Here is a 15,312-nt window from a genome sequence, read left to right on the forward strand (position 1 = left end):
TTGGATACTTAGAGAAGGGAAGACTGCATCCGTAGGAAACATTTGCTTTCAGGACGAATTCTTACCTGCCTATTTACACTGAATGGAAATATTAACTGTTTACATCAGGTTTGACTTTGATTTTTCATAAAAGGTTGCTTACAGTTATTTTTCTCCATTCAATTTCACTGCATTTTTTGAAATAAAATTGCAACACTTCAATAATTCTACTTTTACTTGTGTCCAGTATCAGGGGAGGTTTAGACTGGATAGTAAGAAAAATTTGTTCATTGAAATGGTTATCAAGCATTGGAACAGGCTGCCCAGGGAAGTGGCTGAGTCACCGTCCCTGGAGGTATTTAAGACATAGAATCATAGACTCATTTAGGTTGGAAAAGACCCTTGGGATCATCGAGTCCAACCATCAACCCCACTCTACGAAGTTCTCTACACTCTACAAAGTTCTCCCTTACACCATATCCCCTAACACCAAATCTAAACGACTCTTAAACACATCCAGGGATGGTGACTCCACCACCTCCCTGGGCAGCCTATTCCAGTGTCTGACCACTCTTTCTGTGAAGAATTTTTTCCTAATGTCCAGCCTAAACCTACCCTGCTGCAGCTTGAACCCATTCCCTCTTGTTCTATCGCTAATTACCTGTGAGAAGAGACCAGCACCACCCTCTCTACAGTGGCCTTTCAAGTAGTTGTAGAGAGCGATGAGGTCTCCCCTCAGCCTCCTCCTCCTCAAACTAAACAGTCCCAGCTCCTTCAATCGCTCCTCATAAGATTTATTCTCCAGGCCCTTCACCAGCTTCGTTGCCCTCCTCTGCACTCGCTCTAGCACCTCGATATCTCTCTCGTATTGAGGTGCCCAGAACTGGACACAATACTCAAGGTGTGGCCTCACCAGTGCTGAGTACAGGGGGACAATCACCTCCCTCCTTCTGCTGGTCACACTATTTCTAATACAAGCCAGGATGCTGTTGGCCTTCTTGGCCACCTGGGCACACTGCTGGCTCATGTTCAGCCGCTTGTCAATTAGAACCCCCAGGTCCTTTTCTGCCAGGCAGCTCTCCAGCCACACTTCCCCAAGCCTGTAGCGATGCATGGGGTTGTTGTGGCCCAAGTGCAGGACCTGGCACTTGGCCTTGTTGAAGCACATTCCATTAGCATTGGTCCATCAGTCCAATCTATCCAAGTCTCTCTGTAGAGCCTCCCTATCCTCATGTAGATCAACACTCGCACCTAGCTTTGTGTCATCTGCAAACTTGCTGATGAAACACTCCATGTCCTTATCAAGGTCATCAATAAAGATGTTAAACAGAAACGGTCCCAGCACTGAGCCCTGAGGGACACCACTTGTGACCGGCCGCCAGCTGGATTTAACTCCATTGACCACCACTCTTTGGGACTGCCCATCCAGCCAGTGCTTGATCCAGCAGATTGTATGCTCATCCAGGCCATGAGCCGCCAGTTTTTCCATGAGAATTCTATGGGGGACAGCGTCAAATGCTTTTCAAAAGTCTAGGTAGACAATGTCCACAGCCTTTCCCTTATCCAATAATTGGGTCATCTTGTCATAGAAGGAAATCAGGTTTGTCAGGCAGGACCTGCCTTTCATAAACCCATGCTGACTAGGCCTGATCCCCTGCTTGTCCGTTATATGACTTGTAGATGATGTCCATTACATGACATGTAGATGTAGCGCTGAGGGACATGGTTTAGTGGTAGCTTGGCAGTGCTGGGTTAACAGTTGGACTCGTTCATCTTAAAGGTCTTTTCCAGCCTACATGGTTCTATGATTCTATGAATGCAATCCACTGGGACCCAGTAGTTACTGCTTTTAGAGTAATTTGGTTCTTTGCTCTATTCCTCTAAATGTTGTTCACATTTAAGGATAAACATTTTTTTTTCATATTTTCCATGAGAAAATAAACAAGATCAAATCAGTAGTGACTGTGTTACATGTTACATGCAATTTGACTTGATAGTTTTATTATTCTTATCTTACGTTAGCTGCAATTTTCCATCGATCTGAAAATTTCCTCAGAGATCCAATGGAGTGCAATGATACGCTTCATTTTTTTCTTCTCCAAGATCCTTCACTCAATTACTCTCTTGACTAGATAATTTGCAATTTAGCTCTCTTGACTAGATAATTTACAATATCATGAAATAATAGTATTAAAAGGTACATGTTAGAAGCACTTTAACTTAATTTTTAAGTTGGGTAGGTCTGTTTAGTTAAAAAGACTGCTATCTTACATTTTTAGGTAAACTTTTACATCTTTACAATAGACATTTATGCCAAGAAACTTATTCGCCTAAGTTTTGCTGTCAAAATACTTTTTCCTTTATATATAAGTAAATTTTTACTTCAATAAACCCTCAAATATAGCTTTGCCTTCAACTTTTAGATGATAGCACAGTTTTGCTTTCTGGACTGCTGACTGGGTGCTTGTACGTCCCTAGTAACAAGAAAAGTACAATACCAATTCAGCACAAAAAAAAGACAGTCTATACTTACACAGATAGCAGATGCTTCACGAAATGGAGGCAAATTTCTGTCTGTTTGCTGCCTTGCAGGTTAATCTCCACCTTCTGATTCATTGGTTGCTCAGAATTGCGTCTTGGATCTGTAGATGACCATGGATTTCACAAAGACTACATATCTTTAATTCAGGCTAAATAAGGAAGCAGCTAAATGTAATTTCACGTGGTGATAGTTGAAACAATGGACTCTGTAAGGATATGTGGAGAGTGAGAATGTTTATTTCAATAAGATTATCTGACTGAGGACCCTGTCAAAATGGGATGACATGGAAAAGGGGGAGGCAATTAAAAAAATTTACAGAGACACAGACCTGACAGACAAACAGCAATGGAGATGATGACAAGAAACCAATATAGTCAGTGATACTAATTGATGAGCTGTCAAAAAACTGCAGGGATCACTTGAAAGAGGGCCAACCTGGACTTAGAAGTAATGAGGATGCAAACCTCAGAGCCACAGATATTGGGGAGTTCGGGGGATCTTGGAGCTATGCAAACTGATGGGGCAATGTGCAGGGGAAGGGGATTGGGGAGCAACTATAGAGGAAAAGGTGGAAAGGTCTATAAAAGGAGCTGGTTGCACGTAGAATGGGGCTGGTCAACACACTTGTTGGACTGAGCCCTGCCTGATCATCTCAGTCTGTCCTATCTTCTTATCCTTAACTATCGCTCTGTGCAATCTCACTCTCTATCCCATGTGTGTGGAGGGGTGCTGCAGGGACTAAGTGCTAGCTACTGGGAGAACCAGTGTGAGCAGATTTTGGGCCAGCAGCAGAAGTCAGGACAGGAATGTGGGTGTCCCTGGCCGGTGGCGTCAACTACTGGAGCAAGTGTGGTCTCAGCATTAGCTACTGGAGAGAGTGTGGGGTCTTGGCTGCCAGCCACTGGGGGAGCAATGGTATATGTCCCAAATATCAGCTAGTGGGAGAGACTGGTGTGAGTGCGGTGAGTGAGGGCAGGTACACAGGGGATCCAGCTGGCGGCTGGAGCAGGATCTGGGTCACAGCCTGTGTGCCTGGTACGAGCTGTTGGAGTGGGCGAGTGTCTGTATCTTCCCTAAATCGGGTGTGCGTGGGGTGTCCTTGTGTATTCACTAGCAAACCTCAAGCTGGACCAGCCAGCAAACAGGAGATCCTGGGTCTGGTATGAGGTGGGGACAGAGCCCAGGCTGGTGTATGAGGGGGTTGCACGAATGTTTGGTTCCTGTGAGACAAATGTGTGAGTGCATGTGCATTTGCTAGTGAGCACCAAACTGGACCAGACAGTGAGTGGGGCAGGTAAGAGGAGCCGCGATCTGGCCAAGGGTGTTGGACTGACAGAAGGTTTATGCTGGAGTGCAAGGAATCTTGATTATGCGTGTGTCTGTGAATCTAGAGAGTGTCAAGTGTGATAGTGAGCATCAATCTCTACCAGCCAAAGAGGAGGAAGAGGATTTATCTTACTGTGCTCATGTTTTATGTCATTATATATTCTTACTTTCATGCATGTGCCCTTCTGAACTGGATAGGGGAAGGACTTTGGTTTGGGTGTCTGAAAGCTCTGTTTATTGGTCGTGTTCCTGACCTATTTTGTCATTCATAACTGCAATTTCTTTTTCCCAGGCTTCTAAAGTTGAAATGCTTCCCACCCCCCTCCATTCTACGCTGCGTTGGAAAATTAATAAATGATAACTCGAGAGGCAGTGGTCAGATATCTATCTGAAATGGAAAACTTTGAAACTGTGAAAAAGGAAATAACTTCCTATTTTTTTCTCAACCTAGTTTAAAGGAAATAGGCATATCTACGTATTATTTAAAGCATAAACATTTGAATCATAGCATCAATTTCTGTTTCCCTTAGTGCAAACAACTATTAGCTAACTACTCAGGTTAAAGTGCTAGATTTGTCAAAAACTTTTGCTTGAATTCATACTGAAGTTGTACATTCTATAACAGAAACCAGGAGTGCGTGATTCCTTTCCTTCATTTTTTGGGCTTGGAAAACCTGTAGTATATTAAAAAGATTGCATGCGTTTGGCACAGCTGCTCTAGCATGCACAAAGAGCAATCGCGACTACAAAAATTTTTCTACGTACTGTTGACACTCACTGGTCCTTTTGTCCCTGAACTGCTACATTTCATCAATAATAAAAGTATGTTAGCCCTTTCTGTAAACTTTATGTAAAAGAAGAAAATTGAAATTGTTGAGTCTCTGTTTAAAATAAAGCATACAATTTAGTTCTCTCTGCTTTTGGTTCTAAGACTCCAGAAAACACTGTTATTTTTTCAGATGGCTCACTACCTGTTAAGTGAAAAACTAAAAATGCAGGTGAATAAGAAAGAAATTTTAGCAAATCAAATAGCAGCATATTTACAAGGTTAAGACAGTACAGTTTGCAAGCATCATTTGCAAATTATAGTATTAAAATTCTAGTCAGAGGTTTCACTGCCAATTATTCTAATGAGAAATGGAAGTGACAGAACTGGAAACCCTCTAGTGACAATATCCATAAATGAAGGAAAAAAGTTGAAAATTTAACCTGATCTCATGACAGTGTCTCTTGGCTATATTTTGTGGGTTTTATTTTCCTTTATGCCCTCCTCAGAATTGAATTTTGAGTTATATATGTATTTTTCATTCATCTGTACTTGTATGAGTTAAAACTGACCTCTGTCCACTCACATTACTCCAGTGTTTCCTGGCTCTGTAATCTTAATAGTCTACATATGTGCCCATAGTAGTACTGAATAAACTACACTTGTTTTACAGACAGCCAAGTATCTGACATGAAACGTTCATGCCAGCAAAACTTTCTGCTTGATTTCTTTCAGTGTGACACGCTTTCAGGGCACGGAACCATTTTGCACAGTCAAATGATACTCTAACAAAAAAATTCTTCAGGTTCTGCAGATAACAGATTACAGTGGAGTGCCTCAGGTATATTATCCATTTCCATAAGACACAAGACTTGTAGGCATTAACTGGCTTGATTGTTAAGGCACAGTCCTTTTAAGAGTATTCTATTAAAACAATATTAAAACTTACAGCAATAATAGCCCACACATTACGCACATAGACATAGACAAGCTAGTATTTTCACATCAGGCAAGGGGAAGGTGAAATTCACATATTGAGATATTTAAAACCAGCTAGGGTTTGGCTAGCAAGAAACATTTGTAATAATTGTAAATAAAGATTAGAAAGTCCTCAGAAAAAAAGTTACGTGGAGAAAAAATCTCATTGAATTTTAAGGAAAAAGTATATAATTTTCTACAGAATTATTTTATTAAATAAAAAGTTGTTGCACAAAAGACGTTGAGGCAAGTTCACACACACAAAGATTTTTTGGGAGGGTCCATACCTTATGACATAGATTAACTCTAATGGTTAAAGATACTTCTGGAGAAAAAGTAAAACCAAAAGGAGATAAGGAGAATGAGAAAAGGGAATAGATATAGCGTGTATTCTATACAGCAAAGGCCTCTTCAGTGTTGTGAAGGACCCAGCAAGGAAAAGAAGTGATAGATGTCCCAAGGTGATCATTCCCCCCTGGGTGCCCACTCCAGCACAGTAGATGGTTCTCCCTCACACTTTTCCCATAGCAACTATAAACTTTACATGAGGATTTGCTCAAACTCCCTATGGGCTGTTCCTGCTTACGGTACTGTTTTTAGTGGCTAGTGAACGCTCTGGTCAGAAGCAGCTGCTAACGTGCTAGCAGCTTATTAAGTTGTGTGCATACACAGTATTAGGTCCCTAATGGAAATCAAAATCTACAACGGAGGCAGGAACAGTGGGGAAAGAAAGGATGATCCTATGCCAGTGACAATCACTTCCCAGGAGAGCCCATAATAGTAACAGCAGTATTGGGGTTTGCAGGTGCAAGGCTGCGAGAACAATGAAAAAATGCTGCCACATTTATAAAGGGAGGACTCTTAGCAATATAAAATCTAATGACACTTAAGGCATTGTGCAACGTTCTTGCACAGAATTGTTAAATATTTTTTAAATAGTTTCTACTGTTATTTTAGACCAGCAGATCAATAGAATTATTAATTACCCATTAATTTAAATAAGACAGAATTATCTATAAAATTCTGTATTTGTATGGACCCTCTTTTTTCTCGAGATTTTCTATTTCTATAAAATATTCAAGTTTCTCCTAAGGGATATTAATGAGATCACGGCTAGAGTTCTGTTTTCACGATTTACTAGCCAAAGAGAAAATGTTTACATCAACATGCTCTACCTTTTTTTTCCTTTGACATTCTAATACAGTCTTCACAGAAACAAATACTGTATCACCTTCTGGCAGCATTCAATATTTCATTATGATGCCTTAATAAATACTTCCCACAAGACTGTTCTTTTATATGAAGACTGATATCAATCTAGTGCATTAGCTTATGTGAAAGATCATTTCGTTTAACAAGTTTGAGGGGAATATTAAAGTATTGGATTATTCATTATATCTTCTTGAGTTTCTATCTAGTTTAAAAAATTTTGATGTTTCGTATATCTGTTATTGTTAAAAAAATGAAAAAATTCAGATTTAATATTTCACAAATATTTTTTTATTTTTTATTTTAATTCACAGCTTGCTTTCTGTTATGTTGTATTCTTTCTCAAACAATTAAGCAAAATTGTGCATAACAAAACATATCATATAGATATATTCTTTACGAACTGGAAAGAAAAAAACAAACAACAAAATACATTAAAAAATTTAAATTTTCCTTTTCTAAGTGCTGATTTGTGAAAAGAAATTACTTAATCTATAGAAAATTCCTGACTAATTCTTCTCAGGCTTTTGAAAACCTAATAACTTTGAGATGACTGCATGAAAACAAACTTGTCCTGAAAATTTAATAGGAACTACTTAGCCTCTATCAGGTCTTAACTGAGTTTTGATATTAGTGGGTAGGGAGAGAATTAATGTATTATTACGATTAAATGAAGAGACTGAATTTTGGGCTGAGTATCCTTTTCTACTTCCCAGAACATTTGTTTTTATATATTGAATACGTAGCATAAAGATGCAGTTATATATGCTTGCATAAAATACGATGTAACAAACTTTAAGCATCTGTTGTACTATTATAGAAAACAATATCACACCAAGACAAAGTTAGAGGCAAAACAAAATAACGAACAAAGGAGATAACGGGAAATTACACGGTCTTAAAACATTCTCTGAAAAGTCTATAGAGATTTATTTTTCAGAAGAGAGTAGCATATGACCACATCGATGAAAACTGGCATCGTATCCGTGATCTACATAGAAAAGTATTGACTCAACAGAAAAAACCAAATGTGCTAACTAATTTCCTGTGAAAATACTGATCTGCTTTCAAAACTTGAACTTTGCAATAACTTTTTCCCCATACGATTGGACAAATGTTCAAGGTGGCATACCTTTTGTCTTCTACCAGAGGTGAGGAATTTTCTTCACATATCTTCTGGAAGAACTTATGCACTGACAGAAAAATAATCATATTTAGTGTCAAATATAAAGAAAAGATTTGAAGTACTATACCCCATCCAACATAAGGCTTGTTTGCATGCAGCGTTGCACCTTTTTAACTTTTAAAAAACATTTTACTTTGGTTTTGATTGTTTAATTTTCTTTTTTAAATAACTTAGGTATATCAATACAAAAATACCAAGTAATGTAGACACTGGGTTATACACAACAAGCTCTGCTAACATTAACATAGCTGTTTGTGAGCTGTTCTAGCAACTGTGTTCCTTTGTAGGATGGATTAATTTTGTGAAGATCAGATGGAGAATACATTTGGGGGGGGGAGGTGTGTATGTGGGGTGGGTTAAAATAGTATCAGTAAAGTTTACCTGATTTTGGAAACAATCTCCAAAGATTAGTAGTTTAAGCCTGATAGGTTTCCCCTCACAACACTGAAGAGGCCTTTGCTGTATAGAATACACGCTATATCTATTCCTTTTTCTCAATCAAATAATTAAGATCACCTTTACCAGGTAGTATTTACAAAATTACTAAAAAATATTCTCACCCCAAAGAGAAACACCTGGAGATTACACACTAATTTTATTGTTTCTAGTGGTTTTATTACATGTGCTCAAACAGCAAAGTGACAACTATAAAATTCTAAGATAGGTAAGACAGACAGACATTATTAATCTGGCTTAATTTTTCCTTTATGTTGATTGATTGGGTTTATCTGATATGTAATAAAGTTAATTTAATGTGCAGCAAATTTAAGTTGTGTTAAAAGTATGTCTGTACTCATCTGATTAAATTTATTAAAAATGGCTACTTAGTCTATGCTGGTAAAATATTAAATATATATGCAAGACAAAATAAGTAATACCAAATTTTAATAGGGCAAGAGCTCATATTTCCAGTAATGTAAACCAAATGAAAAAATCTTAAGGCACTTAAACATTCATGTGCTTCAAAGACTCATTTTTCACCAGGCATGATTTTCAAGTATGTAGCTACAGTATTGTGAAAATTACGTCTAAGTAACATTGTGTTTTTCATCAAACATCTAATGTCATTGGGTTTTAAATTACCGTTGTGTTTTAATGCATCACATTTTGTCTTCCACTTTATGACACGCATGCTAGAAAGCCCCAACCCTCCACAGTTAGCTTTTCTGTCACTTAACATCATTTCAAAAGCTCTTTGAGGCTATGCAGAGATGTATCCTTTTTCCATATTCCTTCCACAGCTTTCATCCACAAATAATAATTTTTCTGTAGCTGAAAATGGTCCACTGGTATTTTTGTACACATCTTTGAATGAGACTGACTTGTTACATTATAAATTATTCTATTTTTGTGAATAGTGATTTAGCATTTCTCTACACTGTGTATTTGCTTTTCATAAACTAAAATTTGCTACAATAGCATATTTACATACTTCCTAACAAATGGATATTTGCCTCTCTGTATTTATGTTTAGATAATAGCCCTTGATAGTCCTGTGACAGTTAATCATTTAAAAGGAATTAGGTCACTAGCACTTGCTTAGTTTTAGCTAAATAATCAATAGTTGTAATTAGTTATTTTATACATACACACAGAGACACACTCTCGCAGGATCTCCTTTACCCTATGTTAAACCAAGTAGCTAAAATTATATTAGATATTTTCTCTAGTTGAATAATATTTGCAGTTGAATACGTCATATAATATTGCAGTCAAATTAAACTCCTTAATACAGAGCTAATTTAAGAGCTCAGCATATTTATTTATTTATTTATTTGCATTTTTCCATCATCACTTATGGATGAATGAGTGATAGCAACACATGATAATTTATAAGAACTCCTGCTGTAAGGAAGCTGTGATTTCCAGATCATGTTATCTTTTGTTTAACTCTTCCTGAAAATCCTTTTTTAAATCTGGAACTGTAAGGAACTGCAAGGAACTGCAGAAATAATTTTTAAAAATCACATTTGAACTATAATAGCTGTGGCAGATTTTCATAGAATCATAGAATCGTCTAGGTCAGAAGGGACCTTTCAGATCATCAAGTCCAACCATCAACCTAACACTGACAAAACCACCACTAAACCATGTCCCTAAGCACCATGTCTACCTGTCTTTTAAACACCTCCAGGGATGGTGACTCCATCACTTCCCTGGGCAGCCTGTTCCAATGCTTGATACCCGTTTCGGTGAAGAAATTTTTCCTAATATCCAATCTGAACCTCCCCTGGTGCAACTTGGGGCCACTTTCTCTTGTTTTCTTGCTTGTTACTTGGGACAAGAGACTGACCCCCAACTCACTACAGCCTCCTTTTGGGCAGTTGTAGAGAATGATAAGGTCTCCCCTCAGCCTCCTTTTCTCCAGGCTAAACAACCCCAGCTGCCTCAGCTGGTCCTCTTAAGACTTGTGCTCCAGACCCCTCACTAGCTTCGTTGCCATTCTCTGGACTTCTGTCCTTCTCTGGATAATTTTGAATTATACGATGCAATGAATTGGATATCCAAGAAGAATCATTCCTTCAGATCTTGTGCAAATTACCAGTACAAAGTGAAGTTTAAGCTTGATGAGTGTAGGCCTTGTTAGTGATTGTTAAGTACTTTTGTAAACAGTTGACATAGTGCTCCAATACGAAAAGCTTTTTGGAGTAAGAGAGAGTCAACAGTATTGGCAGGGTAGCTCATATTACAAGGTGATATTTATGGCACAGTGTTTCTAAATCTGATAGTGTGCATTCATTTTAGTATGTTCAGTTTTCACTCCTGCTTTCAATTGTCATTGGTACACCACATAGGTGAACGAAGGAGGTCCTTTGGGCGTGGTGACAAGCTGTGGGCTTTTGGACATAAACACAGGTTTCTGTACTGTGAATGAACATGCGGTACACAAGGTCTATACTAAAAGCTCCAGGTATACGCACTAAAAAAAAAAAAAATTCAGGTATATCTCTCGCTGACATAATTATGATAGAAAATCTCCAAGCGTAAATGCAGATACATCAAGAAAGTAATGATTTTTTGGTGCTGGTTGTCCAATTTTAGGAGGAAATAAAGATGCACCATAAGTCCTTCTGATGGCACATACAGCATCCCCTTGAAGGTCTCTGTGACATAGCTTTTCCCAAATAAATACAGAAACAGACTCTTCTAATGTAAACATCTCTGAAACAAACTGAAAAATTACCTTTGATTATGGTCACAGAATCTCTGTTCTCATCCAAAGAAAAAAAAAAAGCAAAACCAAAACCATAATAAATATACAGCAAAATCCTAAAAAAAAAAGCTCATTACCAATCCATGAACATGGTCGTGTTATTAATATTGCTGTCAAACAGAAACACAATATATGATAAGCAGCATAATCAACAGAAAATCATGAAAACAAACACAGAAAGTACAGCCTAGCAAAAAAAAAAATTGACATAGCTGACAAGCAAACAGAATTATACATATTTCTATCTCCAGAAAGAATGCTCAGGGGTAGAGGGCAACAGCAGCAAAGTAACCTTCTCCAGCCTGTCTTGAGGGATACCATTGTCTTTTGGATAGCAAGAAATATAGTCTTACACTACACTTTTGGAAACGTGAATGTGCAATATGTTATGCTAAAAATCTTGTTTATGAACAAAGATGAAACACCCTCATATATATGCTTAACCAACCTGATCTCTTTCTATGACCCACCTTCTGGATGTGGGGGGGGGCTGTGGACGTTGTCTATCTGGACTTTGGTAAGGCCTTTGACACCGTCCCCCACAGCATTCTCCTGGAGAAGCTGGCGAATCATGGCATAGACAAGTGTACTCTTCGCTGGGTTAAAAACTGTCTGGATGGCCGTGCCCAGAGAGTTGTGATTAATGGGGTGAAATCCTCTTGGTGGCCGGTCACCAGTGGTGTCCCTCAGGGCTCAGTTTTGGAGACAGTTTTGTTTAATATCTTTATCGATGATCTGGATGAGGGGATTGAGTGCACCCTCAGTAAGTTTGCAGACGACACCAAACTAGGTGGGAGTGTTGATCTGCTTGAGGGTAGGAAGGCTCTACAGAGGGACCTGGACAGGCTGGATCGATGGGCCAAGGCCAACTGTATGAGGTTTAATGAGGCCAAGTGCCGGGTCCTGCATTTCAGCCACAACAACCCCAAGCAACGCTACAGGCTTGGGGAAGAGTGGCTGGAAAGCTGCCCGGCAGAAAAGGACCTGGGGGTGCTGGTGGATGGCCAGCTTAACATGAGCCAGCAGTGTGCCCAGGTGGCCAAGAAGGCCAACAGCGTTCTGGCTTGTGTCAGGAATAGCGTGGCCAGCAGGAGCAGGGAAGTGATCGTGCCTCTGTACTCGGCACTGGTGAGGCCTCACCTCGAGTGCTGTGTTCAGTTCTGGGCCCCTCTGTACAAGAGGGACATTGAAGTGCTGGAGCGTGTCCAGAGGAGAGCTACCAGGCTGGTGAGGGCTCTGGAGACCAGGTCACATGAGGAGAGGCTGAGGGAGCTGGGCATGTTCAGCTTGGAGAAGAGGAGGCTGAGGGGAGACCTCATTGCCCTCTGCAACTACCTGGAAGGAGGTTGTAGAGAGGTGGGTGTTGGCCTCTTCTCCCAGGTGAATAATGACAGGACCAGAGGAAATGGTCTGAAGTTGCGGCAGGGGAGGTTTAGATTAGATATTAGGAAGAATTACTTTGCTGAAAGAGTGGTCAGGCGCTGGAACAGCCTGCCCAGGGAGGTGGTTGAGTCACCATCCCTAGAGGCGTTTAATAAATGTCTAGATTTGTCACTTCAGGGCATGCTCTAGTGGCAGAGATTGTAGGGGTTTTGTGGGTTTGTTTTTTGGGTTTTTTTGTTTGGTTTTTTTTGTGTGCATGGTTGGACTTGATGATCTCAAAGGTCCTTTCCAACCATGAAGATTCTATGATTCTATATAAACCAAAAAATTATTGTTAGTATAATTGAAATCTTAACAGTCTAATCCAAAAACCAGTAATAATGCACATGTAATTATTACAGAAAGAGAAAAAAATATGTATATGTAGAAAAAAGTTTCAGCAATAATGTAGTAGTTAAAATAATTATATGCCCCCTTCTTTTCTACCCCGTTTACTGTTATGCTCATGCTTCTTCTGCTCCTCTGGGTCCTGAGATGGTGGTGTCATTCTGGTGTTATGATGATTAGCCAGCACCTGAAGACTCTTGCTAGGAGGAGTATGATATTCATGTTGATGGCTGCTGCTTCCTCACTCTAGAGTCCACCTGGTGTCACTTTTATGTTTGCTAACATGCTTTTATACCTTTTCTCTTTCCACATTGCTCTGCCACTCCAATTTACTTCCGAATTTACTATATATGGTCATTTTCACAATTTGTAGGTAGTATTTCTTTGTTCTCTGTTGCCTCTAAAAGCAGATCTGCCTTTCTTTAACCTGGCATGTGTGAGTTGTTTATGGCTGTTGGGTTTCCAGTGCGGGGCCTCTTCCCTGTCACTTATCATCCCAGGCCTGCACCCCTCAACGATGAATCCTGCATCTCCACTTCTCAAGGCCTTTGCTGCCATACCAGGTCTGTATTTTCCTGTGTTGTATAATTGTGTTTGTTAGAGTTGTAAACTCATGGCTGTACCATACAAAGATGACGAAAAGTAAAAAGAATTCACCATAGACACCTGCTCAATTAGAAAAATCGCCTCTACAGCTAAACCAAGTAAAATAAAGCTACAGACAGATCAAGAAATTTCAGACAGAGCAAGCTTTAGCAGTCTTTACCCTGAGGCCTTGTAAACTCAGTGCAAAGATTATGGCGTGTTACTAGCAATGGGAATACTGTATTACACAGCTACTTGGCTACAAGTATTAGTCTGTGTGCTCAGGAAAGAGGGTAAATCAACAATAAAGCAAAATACATTTGAAATACAGAGCACCTTTTGTGAAGCAGAGGGGAATCTATACACTGCACTGTATTACACTGCAAAGATTACATAGACAAATAAAAATGTAAAAGTATCACAATGATTTTTACAAATATATCATCCAGCATTAGGGGTCTGCACTCAGCAAAATGCTAATTTATGTGAGAATGTTTAGCATGGACTGAATAGGAAAACAGGACTTTTAGTGATTATTAAACACCAGCTATGTAGGGGTGATATGTGTTAATTGGGCAATTATGAAGAGATGATGTAGATGGGAAACACAGGTTATCATGTCATTTACATTTTCTACAATGGGGTTGTGTCTTTTTGAAGCTCTGTCATTAACACAACAGATAAATTGTATTTTTCTGGCCCCATAAGGAACTAAGTGGCCAGAAAACAGTCATCCTAGCAGATTACATGTTTCTGAGAATTTAACAGGAATATACTTGAAAACTTCCTCTTCTTACAGAGCAATTCACTCTCAAATTTTCCATGTCTCTCCCATTTTCCACTTCCTTTCACAAAATAATCCCTAAGTCAAACACTCAAAACATGACTATACAGACTATTTACAAAATATATAAAGTGGAATGACATATGCAGTATTAGCATGCACTTTCTTTCAAAGATAATTAAATGCACTGGAGTTCATCTGTGCCTATCAGATTGCTGATTTACATATACATTATTTTGTTGAATTTGTTCTGAGTTTGTGCTGAAAACCCTGTTCTGGTATTTGCTGCTGAACAAAAGATGCATGAAGCAATGGCAGCAAAATAACCTGTTACTATTTTACAAATTTGCAACATATCCATATATCCTTTAACTTCAAAATTCAAAACTGTGTCAGGAAATACATTTTAATATATAAATATCTTATTTCAATAGTCCTGTTTGTGTTCTTAAATATTATAATGATTTTCATTTATATCAATCTCAAACAATTTCTGAATTTAATGAAACAAGATAAATAAAACCTCGGTTAAAAAAATTAATATCCCATTTTTGAAATAAAAGTTTCGTCACTCAGCACACACACAGATCTGGTACAGAGTTTGCTTTATCTATACATTTAACTGGCCCAATGGCTATTTACAAAAGAAGAGATTAGGACTGAGGAGGGGATGCTCAGATCTCTGGTAGCTAAAGGTTTTTACAGAGGGTTCCTGTCATGAAAAAGTGGCAACAAGAACCTGAAAAACAGCTGATTTGAAACAAAGATCTGGGTTATTGTATTCAAGGTTAATGCAGCTGCCTTTTGCTCTCTTTCCATATAAATGGTTCTCATTCTGACTTCATTCCTTGCTTTACCAACACCAAGATATGAATTAGTCAGGGGACTTCATAAAAGTCTGCTCATGCCCAGAGCTGCCGATCTTCACTTTCTGCAGTTCAGCGGCTATTTAATTTTAATTGCTCCCCAAGCT

Source organism: Rissa tridactyla, chromosome 5 (genome assembly GCF_028500815.1).
Source record: "Rissa tridactyla isolate bRisTri1 chromosome 5, bRisTri1.patW.cur.20221130, whole genome shotgun sequence".
Classification (NCBI taxonomy): Eukaryota; Metazoa; Chordata; class Aves; order Charadriiformes; family Laridae; genus Rissa; species Rissa tridactyla.